The sequence below is a fragment of the Leptonychotes weddellii genome, chromosome 10 (assembly GCF_054177405.1).
Source record: "Leptonychotes weddellii isolate Sample4059 chromosome 10, ASM5417740v2, whole genome shotgun sequence".
Taxonomy (NCBI): domain Eukaryota; kingdom Metazoa; phylum Chordata; class Mammalia; order Carnivora; family Phocidae; genus Leptonychotes; species Leptonychotes weddellii.
This window is the reverse complement of record NC_138378.1, coordinates 36,828,887-36,845,886: the sequence shown is the minus strand read 5'-3', so window position 1 is coordinate 36,845,886 and position 17,000 is coordinate 36,828,887.

Genomic DNA, 17,000 nt, shown 5'->3' with positions numbered 1-17,000 from the left:
CAGCAAGCTGGGGGGTCAGGGAAGATGGCCACTTCTAGCCTCTGAAATATGCATTGGCTTTCTCTCTACGAGCGTCTAATCTAGTGCTTTGCCATTTCTCTCTCTCTTGCTCTCTTGCTCTGTATTTGCTCTCTCTTGTCTGTGAGAATCTCATTATCTTGCATATTGGCAAGGTGGCTGGTGGGTTAGAAACAACATCCTCCAGTAGCCTTAGGATATTGATTGGGAGCCAAGACGCTTAGAAGTAGAAGGGTCTGCCCAAGAATTTCTAGCTATTTAAGGACAGAATCAGGACTGGATAGTTTTTTGGGGTTTTTTTTGTTTTTTTTTTGACAGAGAGAGACACAGCGAGAGAGGGAACACAAGCAGGGGGAGTGGGAGAGGGAGAAGCAGGCTTCCTGCGGAGCGAGGAGCCCGATGCGGGGCTCCATCCCAGGACCCTGGGATCATGACCTGAGCCGAAGGCAGGCGTTTAACGACTGAGCCACCCAGGTGCCCCCAGGACTGGATAGTTTTAAAAGCTGTTGTCTCTTCCCTCCCAACCTGAAGTTTCTCTTTTCTATTTACTTCTCAGCACCTCCTGGTGAGAGTTCTCTGATAATCCTCTGTCATCTCTCTGTGATAATAATCACAGGAGGTTATTAATGCCGCTGATGGGCAGTGTGGAGTCCCTGTGTCAACATTGTCTGCATGTCAACAGTAACAGGCACGCATACCCCTCAAATGGTCCTCTGTGTGATTTATGGTGTCCCAATTTCTTGCCTGCTCAGCACAAGGTAGGTTGAACTTCTCTATCCCTGTTTAATCAGGTGTGACCACACGACCTTCCTTGACCAATGAAATGGAAGTGAAAGTGACATGTGTCGCTTCCGGTGTGAGCTGTGGGAATCCGTGTGTGATTTGCCACATTCCTTTGTCCTGCTTCAGCAGTTGTAAGCATATGTCAGGGTTGGTCTGCTGCCCACGTTAGACCTTCAGGGGAATGAGAAATGTATCTTGTTGAGTAAACCTCTGAGATTTGGGGCATGTTTGTTACTGTAACATAACCTAGTATACCAATTCAGGTAAATATGCTGTAGAATTTCAGGCATTGAAAATTGCATGCCCAATAGCACTGGACCATTAGTGGCTGTGGCTTTGTCATTGTACCCTAGACTTCAGTATCCACCATGCACCAAGCCACAGTTTGGGGCATGCTGAGTGTACCCAGCATCTCGGCTATGCTTATCAGGGGTACTCATTGACTTGGAGGTGGAAGGAGTCTCAGAAAGTGAGTTTGGGCCATTAAACACCTTTTTCATTCCTCTTCAGGGCCAGACAGCTTTAAGTGTGTGTGTGGCCAGGTAGAGACTGTTGGTCAGGCCTAGGAGGTGATGTAGTCTGGGCTATAAGCCCAGGCTGTGTACATTATTGGATTGTAACTGACATTCATTCCTTTGCCCTGATTTGATCTTTCCCTGTGAACAACTTATATTGCTTGAACAGCCTATATTGCTTTCCCATAAAAATAAAACATAAATCTTTGTGGTCAGTGTTTCAGAGGGCAGCCAACTCCATCCCTGTATATTCCCCATTAGAGCCCCAAAGTTAGCCATTGTAAATTCAATTTCTCAGAGTTTAGAGATGGTCCCTGCCCTAACATTCACAGTCTACCAGAGAAGATGTCACATTAAAAATTAACTAAAACAAAGTAAAGTACTCTATATAGCCCATTTGTTCCATAAACATGCAGTGAAGACTGATACATCCTAGGTAATAGAAATTATAGAAAGTGTAGCTGTATGATACAAACATTTAGTGATAGAAACATTTAGGAGCAATTGTCTCATTCTAGAGCAAGAGAGGTGTTCTAGATATTATTGCTTCATATCAAACCATTCCAAAACCTAGTGACTTAACATAGCCATTGTATTGAATTCACAGATTCTATGGGTTGGGAATCCAGGCAGGGCAGAGCGAGAATGCCTTATCTCTTCTCTAAGTTTTGAAAGACACTGAAGCTGCAGGTGACCTCATGGCCTGGGACTGGAGTCATCAGACACTCCTTCACTCACATGTCTGGCACCTGAGCAGGGATGATTCAAAGCCTGTGTTTAGCCAGGACTGACATCCTATATGTGGCCTTTCAATATGACTTGAGCTTCTCATGGTATGGAATCTGGGTCCCAAGAGGGAGCATCTCAGAAGGAGAGTCAAGAAAGCGAGTGTTCCAAGAGAAGCAGGTACAGTTGGCAAAGCCTTTCGGGGCCTAGACTCACTCACAAGTTCTGTAATGTCACTTCCTCTGCATTCTATTGGCTATAAGTGAGTCACTAAGGCCAACCCTGATTCAAGGGGTGGGACACAGATGCCATGTCTTAATGAGAGGAGTGCCCAGTAATTTATAGACATGTTTTAAAACCATCACGGCAAGGGTAGAGAGCTTGCTAGGTGTCTAACTAGGTTCTACCTTTACCTTTTTTGTTAAAGAACCCCTGTGTTGTTAGTTAACTTAGGGTTTTTTTTTTAAGTTTTCCCAGCCTCCCGTGGACCTGGGGGAGTCCACTGAGAGGTAAATAGAAGTCATGGGAAGAGACCTTCTAGTAAGTTCTTTAAAGAGTCTGCTTTTCTGGAAAGTATCATGTTCCCTTCTCCACCTCTTGATTCTTCCTGTCTGGAGTGGGAGCTCCAGTAGCCATCTTGAGACCACGAAGCAATCTTCAGGATGGAAGCTATGCAGTAAGAATAACTGAGTAGGAACATGAAAGAGGACCGAGTCCTGGGAGACATTGATGAGTCAGCATGCCAGCTCCAACTTTCTACTTATGAATTTCAGGTCATGAGAAAGAAAAATAAACCTTTATCTTATTTGGTAATCTCTGTCATCAAAATCAATCCTTAAAAGACACGTTTGCTAAAGTGAGGAGGAGGTTGCCAGGTGAACAATGTGAGGAAGAGCATTCCATGCAGAGGGAATGGTATAGTTAAAATGTTAAAGAAGTGAAGAAGTTTATGGTAAAGATCCTTCATTACTTTTTTTTGAGAAAGAAGATGTTTTAGACTTGTTTGGAAGTGCCTAGTTGCAAATTATATTTGATGATTCCAGAGATAGAAATAGTGGAGTTTCAAGAAAGTTGAAAAAGGTAGGGTGGCACATGGATATTTCACAAAAAGTTGTAATTAAATATCTTCTCATTTTGTATTTCAGTTAATAAAGAGACACAGAGAAATGCCAAGTCACTGTGTAATTGGTCAGTAGCTACTTGGAGACTTTCCAGTTGATTTTGGAGATGACTATACCTCAGTCAATGACAAAGCATTGTAATTCTATGACTATGTCAGTGATGTTATTCTTGACTTTTGTTTTAGGATGACACATTAGGATGCGGTTGCTCCAAGTACCAGGAAATGAAACCCATATACATTGTAAGGGATCAACTCGATGTAATTAAAAACAATGAAAAAATAGTGTTCTTGGGCCAATGTTGCATTCTGCGTTCAAATTTTCTGAAATGACTTATTTTCAGAGGCTCCAAGAAGGCTGTGTGATTTCTAAAAGCCAACAGGAGATTATTTGAATCTCTTGGGCACACTGTTCTAACGACAACTAAAAAAGATAAGCCAAACTCTGTATACACTTAACCCCTGAACAAAGATCCGACTCCCACCTTTGGCTGCTTTGTTGAGAGAAAATAAAGTGTAATGGTAAACACATGGGTTCCCAAGGGCCAGCTCCCCAATAGCAGTGTGATCTTGGGCTAGTAACTTAGTATCTCTGTGTCTCAACTTCCTCAATATAAAATGGCGATAATTTATGCCTACTTCAGAGGTTCATCGTGAAGTTTAAAAGAGGTCAGCCTTGCAAAGCACTTAGAACAGTGTTTGAAATGTAGGGAGAACTCAATAAATGTCAGTTATTGCAAATGTTAATTTTCAAACTATGTCTCTTAGAATATCATAGCTCCTTTGGGGGCATGCATTGCCATTTTCATGCAGCGCTGGTCTAATGTCATACTTATAATCAGTGCTCAGTAAATACTTACTGGTTGGCTTACACAAAAAGGAGTTGGCTTACACATAAATTGGAAAGGAGCAGGGCTGGGAAGAAATTTGTTGTTGTTGTTGTTTTATATTTTATAGCACATATTCGCTATCCAGAAATCCATTTTGATTCATTCATGGCTTATTTTATTCTTCAGATTTTTAAATACAAAAATTCATTTTAAGAGTCTGTTAGGGAATTAGGTAAGTAAAGAAATCAATTTTTCTCAAGTTATTTGATGCTGGGATAATATTTGTCTAGGGAAGGCTTTTATTGTAGCTAATGTTTGGATACCGTTCTCCACTCGAGAGAGAATACCAAGCTCTCTTCTATCCATCGGTTCATCCACTAAGTCATCAAGGAGTTCCTATCATATGCCATTGCCAGTGTTAGACAGTGGGTCTATGGTGCTGCATAAATCCGGGCCTTGTGACGCTTACAATCCGATGGGAAGACAGACTTCAAATGACCACACTGAGAAAGGCAAAATTATAATCTCAACAAGTGCTCCGAAGGAAAACAGGTATGGTAATTTATCCTGAGGCATATGTGTATATACATATGTGTGTGCCTGTGTATGTTCACACACTTATATGCTTACAAACATATATGGATATGCACAAATGTTCGACATGCATTTTTTAAGTTTTGAGTGTCATGAATTTTGTTGGTCTGCTAGTTTAGATTGGTTGCAATCTAAACCGAATTGCTACTTTTATGTAATATTGGTATGAAAATAGACAACCACCTTTTCATTGTGCATATTATGTCTCTTGTGTCTTCTGGCTATTAATAATAGCTACTTGGTTTTTTTATTAAGATTTTATTTTTAAGTAATCTCTACATCCAACGTGGGGCTCAAACTCACAACCTCGAGATCAAGAGTCACATGCTCTACCAACGGAGCCAGCGAGGCACCCCAATAACAGCTACTTATTGAGAACTAACAGATACATAATAATAATAAAAAAAGAAATTAAAGAAGATCTTAAAAAAAAGCTTGACTATTCCCAACGACACTATGAGGCAGGAACTATCATGATCCCCATTTCCAGATAAGGGACTGAGGCAAGGTGAGTTCAGTACCTTGTCCTAAGTCAGCCACAGGGCAGCTTGAGTCTCTGGCCACCTGCTTTTGTCTTTCCTCACCAAACACAATAGGGAAATGGATTCTGTGGAAGGCAGAGGTGTGCAGGGTCCGTAGAGGGGCAAGAATGTGGTAACACTTCAAAGCACCTCAAGAGGTGAGCTTGGGAGAGCCACAGGGTTGAAATCCTATTCACCAACTGGCCCCTGGCTCTCCCTGAGTGAGCTTGATTGTTCTACTAGTTCAATAGCCTCTTCTATTTGGACAACCTCTCATCTCAGTCCCTTGTCGAGGTGGAAGACATGAATTGCCAGTTGTGTTCAGGATACCTCAACCTGACGGTGTCTGGCCCTTCAAGCTCGGTAGGACCAAACTCATCACCATCTCTTGTTCTCTCATTACTGTCGATGGCATGAATTTCAGATTCCTCTTCAGCTTCCCTCACCCCCAGCATGAAGTGGCTCCAAGGCGAGTTGATTGCATCTCAGAAACATCCTGTTTAAGCCCAAGAGGCTTCAATCCCATGGCTCTTGTCTGATGATGGGGTGGTTCCCATAGTCCCCTTCGAGACATGTCTTCCTCTGTGGACATTCCTTATCTCCTCATTCCTCAAAATCTGAGTCCTTACATGACAAGACAACCCACCCATTCACCCCATGCCCCTTAGCTTGGGTGTTGAGAATTATTTCCGTGCTTGAAGTGTGAATTGTTCTGGCCACGCTGAAGGTCCCAAGGGATTTCTGTAACAGGAAAGTAGGTCACATTTCTTCTTTGGGAATAGATAACTGGTGTCAGCTGATGCACCAGTCTTTGAAAATTGAACTTGGCAATTCCTCCAAAGCGCTTGGATCCTCCCCAATGCCATGCTAGCAGGCCCTCCGAAGAGGGTTGCTTCGACTGCCCTGAAGTAATCTGTGAGGAAAGCCGGCTGCTCAGAGAATCTGGGGCCAGTTTTTCGGGGGCCTGTGCCAGGTTATGTTTCAGGCTGTGTGTGGGTGGGCGCTGCTTGTACGCGCCTGAGTGGGCGACAGGTGGCATCTAAAATTCCCAGGGCCGGGGCGCCTGGGTGGCTCAGTCGTTAAGCGTCTGCCTTCGGCTCAGGTCATGATCCCGGGGTCCTGGGATTAAGCCCCGCGTCGGTCTCCCTGCTCCGCGGGAAGCCTGCTTCTCCCTCTCCCACTCCCCCTGCTTGTGTTCCCTCTCTCGCTGTGTCTCTCTCTGTCAAATAAATAAATAAAATCTTTAAAAAAATAATAATAAATAATAAAATAAAATAAATAAATAAATCTAAAAAAAAAAGATTTTATTTTTAAGTAATCTCTACACCCAACGTGGGGCTCAAACTTCTTAAACTCCAAGGTCAAGAGTCACATGCTCCACTGACTGGGCCAGGTGCCCCAGAATTACACTAATTCTAATACAGCAATAAAGTACTTTTTTTTTTTTTTTTTAAGAAAGCCCTTTCTTGGAGCGTCTGGGTGGCTCAGTCGTTAAGCGTCTGCCTTTGGCTCAGGTCATGGTCCCAGCGTCCTGGGATCGAGCCCCGCATCGGGCTCCCTGCTCAGCGGGGAGCCTGCTTCTCCCTCTCCCACTCCCCCTGCTTGTGTTCCCTCTCTCGCTGTGTCTCTCTCTGTCAAATAAAAATAAATAAATAAATAAATAAAATTCCCAGGGCCATCAGGTAGGAAAAGCATGTCCAGCCAAAGAAAGAGGTGAAACTACTAAAAACTGTTAGTGGCTGGGACACTTCACGAAGGACTGAATTAAAAAAACAAACAAACAAACCTGACTTCTATGTCTGCACCAAATATTAATGATCATGAACACTTGCAAAGAGCTTAAGGGTTTTAAAAGTACTTCACATATGGTATCTCATTTAGTCCTTAAAAGAATTCCAGATGAAGCTTTTATGATCTCACCATGTACCTTTCCTTCAAAGTGTTTATCACAAGGACAATTATGCATTTCTTTTGACATTCCTTTTAAATGGCTGTCTTCCCTATTAAACTGTAAGAATCATGGGGACAAATCTTGTCTTCACTCAACATTCTATGCTTAGCACCTATAGCAATGCCCTGGCGTATAGCAGGTGCTCAATTACTATTCAGTGAATGAAGGAATTCAGTAAGTGAATAACTGTATGATAGCTGTTGTATAGCAAATGTTACCTGAAATAAAACATTATCCCTGAGAGATATGCATCCAGAACTTATGTTTTTAAGTGAAGAGAGATTCTAGTCTCATTATTGTTTTATTCTTGTTCTTATTTTACTTATGCCTAATGCACTAACAGACTTTATAAGAACTTTTTATTTTGATATAATTATAGAAAGTTGCATAGAGATCACAGGGAAGTCCCAGGCACACTTCATTTCTCCTTCCCCCAATTTTGAAATCTTGCATTACTATAGTACAATTCCAAGAAAATGTTTTTAAAAGCTGTGTTTAAAAAAGAACTTGAAGGAGGAGCGCCTGGGTGGCTCAGTCGGTTAAGCCGCTGCCTTCGGCTCAGGTCATGATCCCGGGGTCCTGGGATCGAGCCCCACAGCGGGCTCCCTGCTCAGTGGGGAGCCTACTTCTCACTCTCCCTCTGTCTGCCTTTCTGCCTACTTGTTCTCTCTCTGTCAAATAAATGAATAAAATCTTTAAAAAAAAAAAAAGAACTTGAAGGAAACAAAATCATTATTCTGAAAAAATATCTGCATCCCCATGTTCATTGCAACAATATTTGCACTAGTTAAGATGTGGAAAAAACCTAAATATCCACTGATGGGTTAATGGATAAAAAAGACATTATATATATATATAGATAGATAGATAGATAGTGTGTACACAATATACATTGTATGTGTGTATATATATACACATTATATATATAACATATATATACCTTATATATATCTATATTATATATAACAATATATATACATTATATATAACATATATAATATATAACATATGTATAACTTTCTGTATATACATTATATAGATAACAATATATATATATACATTGTATATAACATATATATAATGCATGTATTATATATATACACACACACAATGAAACATTATTCAGCCATAAAAAAGAAGGAAATCCTGCCATTTGTAACAATGTGGAATGGATCCTGAAGGCATTATGCTAAGTGAAGTCAGTCAGACACACAAATTTAAATACCATATCATCTCACTTGTACGTGGAATATAAAACAAAAACAAAAATGAAAAGGAAAACAAAACAAAACCAAACTTGACAGAGTGAACAGACTGGTGGTTGCCAGAGGCAGGGGGTGAGGACAGGCAAAAAGGGTAAATTTAGTCATAAAGGTACAAGTCTCCAGCTATAAGAGAAATAAGCCCTGTGGATGTGATGTACCGCATGGTGACTATTAACTATACTGTTTCTTGGATTGTATAATTGAAAGCTGCTAAGAGAGTAAATCTTAAAAGTTCTCATCACAAGAAAAAAATGTTGTAACTCTGATGGATATTAACTAAACTCATTGTGTAATCATTTTGATATATATGTATATATATATATATGTCTCAAATCATTATGTTGTACACCTAAAACGAATACAATGTTTTATGTCAATTATATCAATAAAAAGAAAAAGAACCTGAAGAATAGAATGAGTCCTACATGATAAAGAACCATCTCTGTTCACTGTGGGCTCATCCTGTAAAAGCCCCTTCCATGGTCTGGATGTTCCCATATGCACTTAACTCAAGTGGACATGGAAGGAGATACACAGGTGCACATGGACTTGGACCCCAAAGGCACGCTTAGCTGTTCTTCAACTCTGTTTTCCTCGGAGCCTCTGGGAGTCTCCCCCAGGACTTGAGAACCACATATCTGAGTCGGCTTTATCACTTTCCTGCAATGATTGAGTCTGAGATATTCATCTCAGCGTTCATTAGCAGTAGGGCTTAAGGAATAAACCTGAGCTTGTTTCACCTCTATGAAGAGTATTTATTTACTGGAATGGAAAGTTGAATCTTTGGAGGCTGGTGTGAGATGCATTGGATCAATTGCCCCTCGCAATGTATATTCTTGTCACGAAACAAACCCTGGAAAACATTTAACAAATCAGAAGCCTAGTGTGTATTTTTCTTTTGCAGTGCACCTAAGGCGCTTTGAACAAGGTTGGCCAACCATCCATCCCATCTGCTACTCCTTAATGTGGTAGGAATTAAATGCCCTTCTTTCCTCCGGCCAAACTGAGCTCCTCTGTGGTAGATGGGCATAAAGCTCATGGATGGGCTAGAAGCGTCTGATTTCTATAACATCCTGTTACCTTAGCACCTACCCCAAGGTGTGGAAATTCTTTGCTCGTCTCTCCTCAGTAGACAAGTGGGAATATGAAAGCTAGGATCATGACTCCAGTAATTCTCAGTGTTTATGGATTCAGTGAAGAATGAATTAAATCAATTCTGAATGGCAATTCTTGATTTGTTTTGAATAAAATTGGAAATGATGAACTGTCCATCTTTACCAGCCAGTTAACCTGGTTGAATTAAAACTTAAGCCCAACCTGCCCCCATGTCTCATCATCCCTTTGTGTCATCTTGGCATTGCTTTGGGTGCAGGACAGACATGATTTAGGTTTCTGATGGGTTGTCTCCTTCTTCATCTCCCCATATCAGGGTGCAAGGAAGGGAGAAGACTGCAGAGACACAGAGGGAGACCTCGGTGTCACTGCAGTGCTGAAGCATGTGACCCTTTCTGGGTAACCGGAATCTCTAGAATATTATACATATAAAGAATTGACTATGCCATACATCCTGAGTCAGTTGCTTCAAGCTCAGTTGCTTCCCAGAAAAGATATTAAAAAAATTTCCTCTTCTGCTTTGCCTTGTTATCTGATTTGACTGTCCATACAATTATCAAACTAATCAGACAATTATCCATGTATTTCAGCATCGAATATATGCACAGTGTGCCGACCTCAGATTGTAAAATGAAACTGGGATTTTTTTCCTGTTATCTGACAGTTTTAAAATTATTGCAGAAATGTGGGCGTTTTTCATTTAGTTTATTTTACTTATGTCTACTAGGATATTCTAGAATACTTCTGAATCTTCAACCCAGGCAGCCTGCGAGGGTCACAAAAGCACAAAGGTAGACAGGTTGAATAAAATTCAGTTTTGTCTGAATTTGTGATTAGCCCAGAGACTTCTCAGGCAGATAACAAGCTGCTAAACATTAAAATCAGAAATTCCTCGGACAGAAAAATAAACTTAACAATTGATTTTATAAACAATACTGAGTTGCATCATTTGGGACTTTTTTTTTTTTCCACAAACAATGTTGCTTACCTGCCATATTGAACTTCTGTAAACAAATGCTTGTCTTGTAAGTGAAGATTCTGGGGGCTGCAGCATCCCAACAAGCATGGTTGGTGTGTCTCTTAGATGTGTCTTCTATCATTCATTTCTATGGTTTTGGTAGTCTATTTTTTCAGTCTATTCTGTACCATTTCTTTCCAACTTATTAATACATACAGATTGATGGACCTCACTCTAGGTTCCAAGGGGTTAGACATAAAAAAATAAAATATACAGTTCTGTCTCCTGAAGTGCCTATTTATTTAATTTAGACAAGTTGAACAAAAAGGACAGTATGTTGATTATGGAATGTGTTGTATATTTACCTCAACATTAGCCTGATAAATATGGCGATCTGGATAGATACTTGTTAACAGGTGAAAATGGCCCATGTCACTGAATGACACTGATGACAATTTAGACTTGAGCCATTTTACGTGCTATTTGAGGCACAACAAAGAAATGGTGGTAAGACTTCTTGTATCTTGGTGAAGATGACCAAGGTCTGCCAAGGATAATGGATCCTGTCTTTCTAGGTGTACTGCGGCTAGGTTGGCAGTGTATAGTCTGATGCTGGGTTCCTGCTGCTGTTCATTCCCAACCAGGGGATAACTCTTTCTCAAAGTCACGTAAAAATAGCCCCCTTTTTTATTTACCTTCTGGTGTACTATGCCCTCACCCTCTCCAAGATGAATGGTACTAGTATCAAATCTAGGAAGGTAGTTTGAAGAGCCTTTCACAGTGTCCAGTTCCAGGGCTCTGAAATTTTTTTCTGGTGCTGGTAAATGTAACTCTATCTTTTGGCCAAACATTACTGGAACTTTCTTTTTCTTTTCCACAGCAGTCAATGTGTTCATGCTGTGCAACAGAAGGAGAAAAATACTTATTTCCATATTTACTTTGCATGTTACTTCACCCCCAAGTGACTGATCATTTAAAGCAAGGTATTTGGCATTCTTCTTGAAAAGCACATTTCAAATTAGTCCTTTTCCTCTCCAATGCTGACTTTCAGCATAGAGATGCATATAGTGATGCTAAAAACAAAATCAAAACAAATAAATCTTTTGTTTTTTAAAGCAACTTTATTGAGACATTCATATACCCATTATGCTTAGCTATTTCACATGTACAATTTGATGGCTTTATTTTTTTTACTATTTTTATTTTTTATTTTATTTTTTATTATATTATGTTAATCACCATTATTTTTTTATTTTTTTAAAGATTTATTTATTTTAGAGAGAGAGAGATAGAGCATGAACGGGAGGGGCAGAGGGAGAGGAAGAGAGAGAATCTCAAGCAGACTCCACACTGAGTGCAGCCCTATGCAGGGCTCGATCTCACAACCATGAAATCATGACCTGAGCCAAAAGCAAGAGTCGGGTGCTTAACCCACTGAGCCACCCAGATGCCCCTAATGGTTTTTAGTATACGCACAGAGTTGTGCAACCTTCACGGCCATCTAATTTTAGAATGTTTTCATCACCACCCCCCAAAAAAGTTTGTACCCATTAGAAGTCACTCCCCATTGTCCCCTTCCCCAAGCCCCTGGCAGCCACTAGTCTACTCTCTGTGTCTACAGATTTGGCTATTCAGCACATTTCTTATGAATGGACTCATATATGATCTTTTGTGACTGGCTTCTTTTCCTTAGTGTAATATATTCAAGGTTCATCCAGGTTGTAGATATATTAATGCCTTATTTCTTTTTATTGCTGAGAGTATTCCATTGTATGGCTATACCACATTTTGTTTATGCTTTCATCATTTATGGACATTTGCATCGTTTCCACTTTGGGGCTTTTATGAATAATGCTGGCGTGGATGTTTATGTAGACATGTTTAGATGGACATATATTTTCCTATCTCTTGAATTTATAATTGGGGTTGGAATTGCTTGGTCATAGGGTAACACAGAAAACTGCCAAACAGTTTTCCAGAGTGTCTAGACAATTTAAAATTCTCACCACCAAAGGGTTTCAATTTTTTCAACATCTTTGCCAACATTTGTTATTGTGAGTCTTTTTGATTATAACTATCCCAGTGGGTGTGAAGTAGTATCTCATTTGGTGGTTTTGATTTGCATTTCTCTAATGACTAATAATGTTGAATATCTTCTCATGTACTTCTTGGACATTTGTGTATCTTTGTGAAGGAAATGACTATTCAGACCTTGGCCCATTTTTTTAAATTAAGTTGTCTTTTATTGCTGAATTTCTTGTCTGATTCCCTTAACAGACATGTGATTCACAAATATTTGAAAAGATTTTCTCCCCTTGTGTGGATTGTCTTTTCGTTTTCTTGGTGGTCTCCTTTGAAGCGCAAATATTTTTGATTTTGATAAAACCCAATTTATCCATTTTGTACTTTGGCACTTGTGTTTGTGGTATCATATCTAAAAAGCTACTGTTTAACCCAAGGTCACGAGATTTCTTTTGATGTGTTCTTCTAAGAATCTTGTAATTTTTGGCTCTAACATTTAGGTCTCAGATTCGTTTTGAGTTAATTTTTGCACGTGGTGTAAGGAAGGAGGCCAACTTCATTCTTTTGAAAGTGGATATCCAGCTGTCCCAGCCCCATTTGTTGCAAAACCTGTTCTTTCCCCAACTAAATTGTCTTGGCACCCTTGTCAAAAATCAAATGCCTATATATACACAGGCTTATTTCTGGATTCTCCCATTCTGTTGATTAAATGTCCATCCTTCTCTGGTACCACCTTGACTTAATTATCGTAGTTTTGTAGTAAGTTTTTAAATTGGAAAGTATGAGTCTTCTCTTTTGTATTTCTTTTTCAAGATTGTTTTGGCTATTCTGGGTCCTTTGAATTTTCATATGAGTTCTAGCATCACTTTGGCCACATCTGCAAGAAGGCCAGCTAGGAGCTGGTAGGGACCGTGTTGAATCTGTAGGTTAATTTGGAGAGAATGACCATTTTATTGTCATGTCTTCCTATATTTATCATTTATTCCAAAGTATTTTATTCTCTTTGATGCTAGTGTAAATTTCTTTTTTTTTTTTTAAAGACTTTATTTTATTTATTTGACACAGAGAGAGAGAGACAGCTAGAGAGGGAACACAAGCAGGGGGAGTGGGAGAGGGAGAAGCAGGCTCCCGGCCGAGCAGAGAGCCTGATGCGGGGCTCGATCCCAGGACCCTGGGATCATGACCTGAGCCGAAGGCAGATGCTTAACAACTGAGCCACCCAGGCGCCCCGCTAGTGTAAATTTCTTAAACTCATTTTTGGATTCTTCCCTACCAGTGTATAGAAATTTAATTGATTTTTATCATTAATCTTGTATCCTGCAATCTTGTTAAACTTGATTTTCTGTATATAAGATCATATCCTCTGCAGATAGAGATAGTTTGATAATTCTTTTCAAGTCTGACTGCCTTGTTTCTTTTTTTCTTTTCTCTCTCCCCACCCCTTCTTTTTTCCCTAATTATCCTGACTAGAACTTCCAGTATAATATTGAATAAAAGTAGTGACAGCAGACTCGTCTTGTTCCTGATCTTAGGGGGAAAGCATTCGATCTTTCACTATTAAGTATGAGGAAAACCTGTGCATTTATTATATAGAACTACTTGCTCTCTGTGCTGGAATGTTCTGGGTAGTGGGATATAGATATATAGATATAGATATCATGATGTAAGGCCAATGATCAGCTCAGATGTTGATCACTGGGTCTTCTTTTGCTTTTTCCCTTTGTTTTATTTTATATTTGGCCCCAGCTAAGGAAACCTGAGTTAACCATATTCATTTTTCCTGATCATCTTTAGCATGCTTTCATCAGCAGTCTGCTACAAGTCCCGTCTCTTGTTTTATTTTTGTTCTTTTCCTCTTTATTCCTAATTCTCATATCCATTCTCCTGCCCCCTCCTAGGCACCCATTCCCATATGCCTGCATTCTTTAAACTTAGCGTTGTTTTGTGTCTGTGTGAGCTTTTAGTGTACATAAATGGTATTAAGAGTCACACGCGGTTTATCTCAGTCTGTTTCCTGATTTTTTCCCTTAACGTTTTGTCTTACCATAGCTCCATGCTGCTGAATGTACCTTCGACCTGCTGTATTCCCCGGCTCACCCACGAGTTCTGTTGATCTTGCCCTGTTGTGGGCACCAAATTGCCTCTCCCCAACCCCCAGTACCACAAACCACACTGTGATGAAGATCTTCATTCACATTTTCTTACACACCTGTCCAAGAATTTCTCTGAGATATTCAAGAAAGGGATTTCTGCCTCCTTTGGCTTCAACATAGTTAATGTAATGAAACAACATCAGTTTATTTTCCAGAACGGCTGTCTGAGTTGACATTTCCAACAGTGTGTGTGGAAGTTCTTGGTCTACTCACAAACACTTTCTTTCTCTTCCTTCCTTCCTTCTTTCTTTTTTTTCTTTTTTTACTGTTTTACATTTTGCCATTCTAAGGAGTGCAAGGTGGATTCCTTGTTTTAATTGTTATTTCTCTGATTTCTAGTGAAGCTGAGGATTGTTTCATGTGTTTCTCTTCATCCTTTCATTTTCTGTCTGCAAACTGCTTATCTATATTCTTTACCACCTCTTCCATTTGATTTCTTGATTTTCCCTATTAATTTACAGGAGGTATTTATATGTTTTAAATATTAATCCCTTATCAGTTTTTAATATTGCAAATATTTCCTCCAAGATGGTCACCTATTTATCTATTTTTTAAATATTTTATTTATTTATTTATTTGAGACAGAGAAAGAGAGAATATGAGCAGTGTGGAAGGACAGAGGGAGAGGGAGAAGCAGACTCCCCACTGAGCAAGGACCCTGATGTGGGGCTCAATTCCAGGACCCGGAGATCATGACCTCAGCCGGAAGCAAATGCTTAACCAACTGAGCCACCCAGGTGCCCCTCTATTTACCTATTTTTTATTGACATTATTATTAATAAATATATTTTAGTTTTGTGGAGCTAATAGATTAAAAGGATGACAATGGTCTAAGCTTGTTGTAACTTAAGAATATATATGAAAAAATTTAGACATATGAACGATTGGAGTGTCCATCTTCTCAGATCCAAAAGATGTTTAGTCACCAGCAACAAGATGATGATGGTGGCTGTTATCTTGTAAAACATATATACACAGCACCCAACACACACACACACACACACACACACACACACACTACTCCCCTCTTTAACTCACTCATTTCTTTGTTCAGTACTCAATGACCTCTTCTCACTGGTTTTCTTTCCATATTCCTTCTCTTCCCTTTATTTTGAAGCAACTTTCTAAATGAACAGTGGTCACTACATTTAAAAAACATCAACAGGACACCCATTACGGTGACAATTACCAAAAAAAAAAAAGAACAAATGGCATGGATGTAGAGAAATTGGAATCCTTGTGCATTGTGAATTATGCAATGTAAATGGTGTAACCTTTGTGGAAAACCATATTGAAGTTCTTCAAAAAATTAAACATAGAATGCCATATGATCCAGCAGTCCTGCTTTGGGGTATACACCAAAATACCAAGAGAATGAAAACCTGGAAGTTGAATAGATATTTATATACCCACATTCACAACAATGTTACCCACAGCAGCCTAAACGCAGCCAACCAACAGATGAATGGGCCAAGAAAATGTGTTATGTACATACAATGGAATATTATTCAGCCTTAAAAAGGAAGTTCTCACACATAGCACAACATGGATGAACTTTGAAGACATTATGCTAAGTGAAATCATCCAGTCACAAAAGGAAAAATACTGTCTGATGCCACTTATATGAGGTACCCAGAGTTGCCAAATTTATAGAGCCAGAAAGTTGGATGGTGGATGCCAAGGTCTGGGGGAAGGGAGGAATGGGGAGTTATGGTTAGCTAATGGATAAAGAGCTTCAGTTGGGGACGATAGAAAAGTTCTGGGGGAGCTGTATGTTTTAAAATGGTAAACTTTAGGTTATATATATTTTACCACAATTAAAAACAAAAACACCAACAGATTGGTTGATGACTGGATATATGTGCTGCAACCACCTGGAGGTGAATTAAAGATGTTTTGATTCTGGGAGAAGTAACAGGCCACAGGACCTTCTACTCCTTGTGTGGAGGCATGCAGGGCTGGGTTGAAGCCTGCTGCCTGGAAGGCCCCTGGGATGGAGAAACTCTTTGCAGTGTAGAGCCAGCAATCTGACACCTGGGTCTTAGATAGTAGATCTGGTGACAGGCTGTTGTTGAGTAAAGCAGGGTTGGGCGCCAGGACATTAATGGTGTGGCTTCCTAGGTTGGCCGGAAGTAAAAGCGAAAGGGGGAGAGTACTGAGAGCCATCCTGATATCCTCAGTGTGGCCTGACCATATGAGCCCACTGAGCTGGGCATGCCTTAGTGACAGATAAGAAATGCACCAGGGAACCCTATGTCTTTCAACAGCAAGTGTATCTTTAACCCGTTTAAGCAACCACTTGACCCCCACCACATTCACATGTCTGAGTGCCTCATTCCCACTTACCCTTGAGCTAAACAGGGGGGTGGTGTCTCCATCCCTCCTAGCCGGCTGCCCGCAGATTCCCCAATGTGCCTGGCCACGTGCTGTC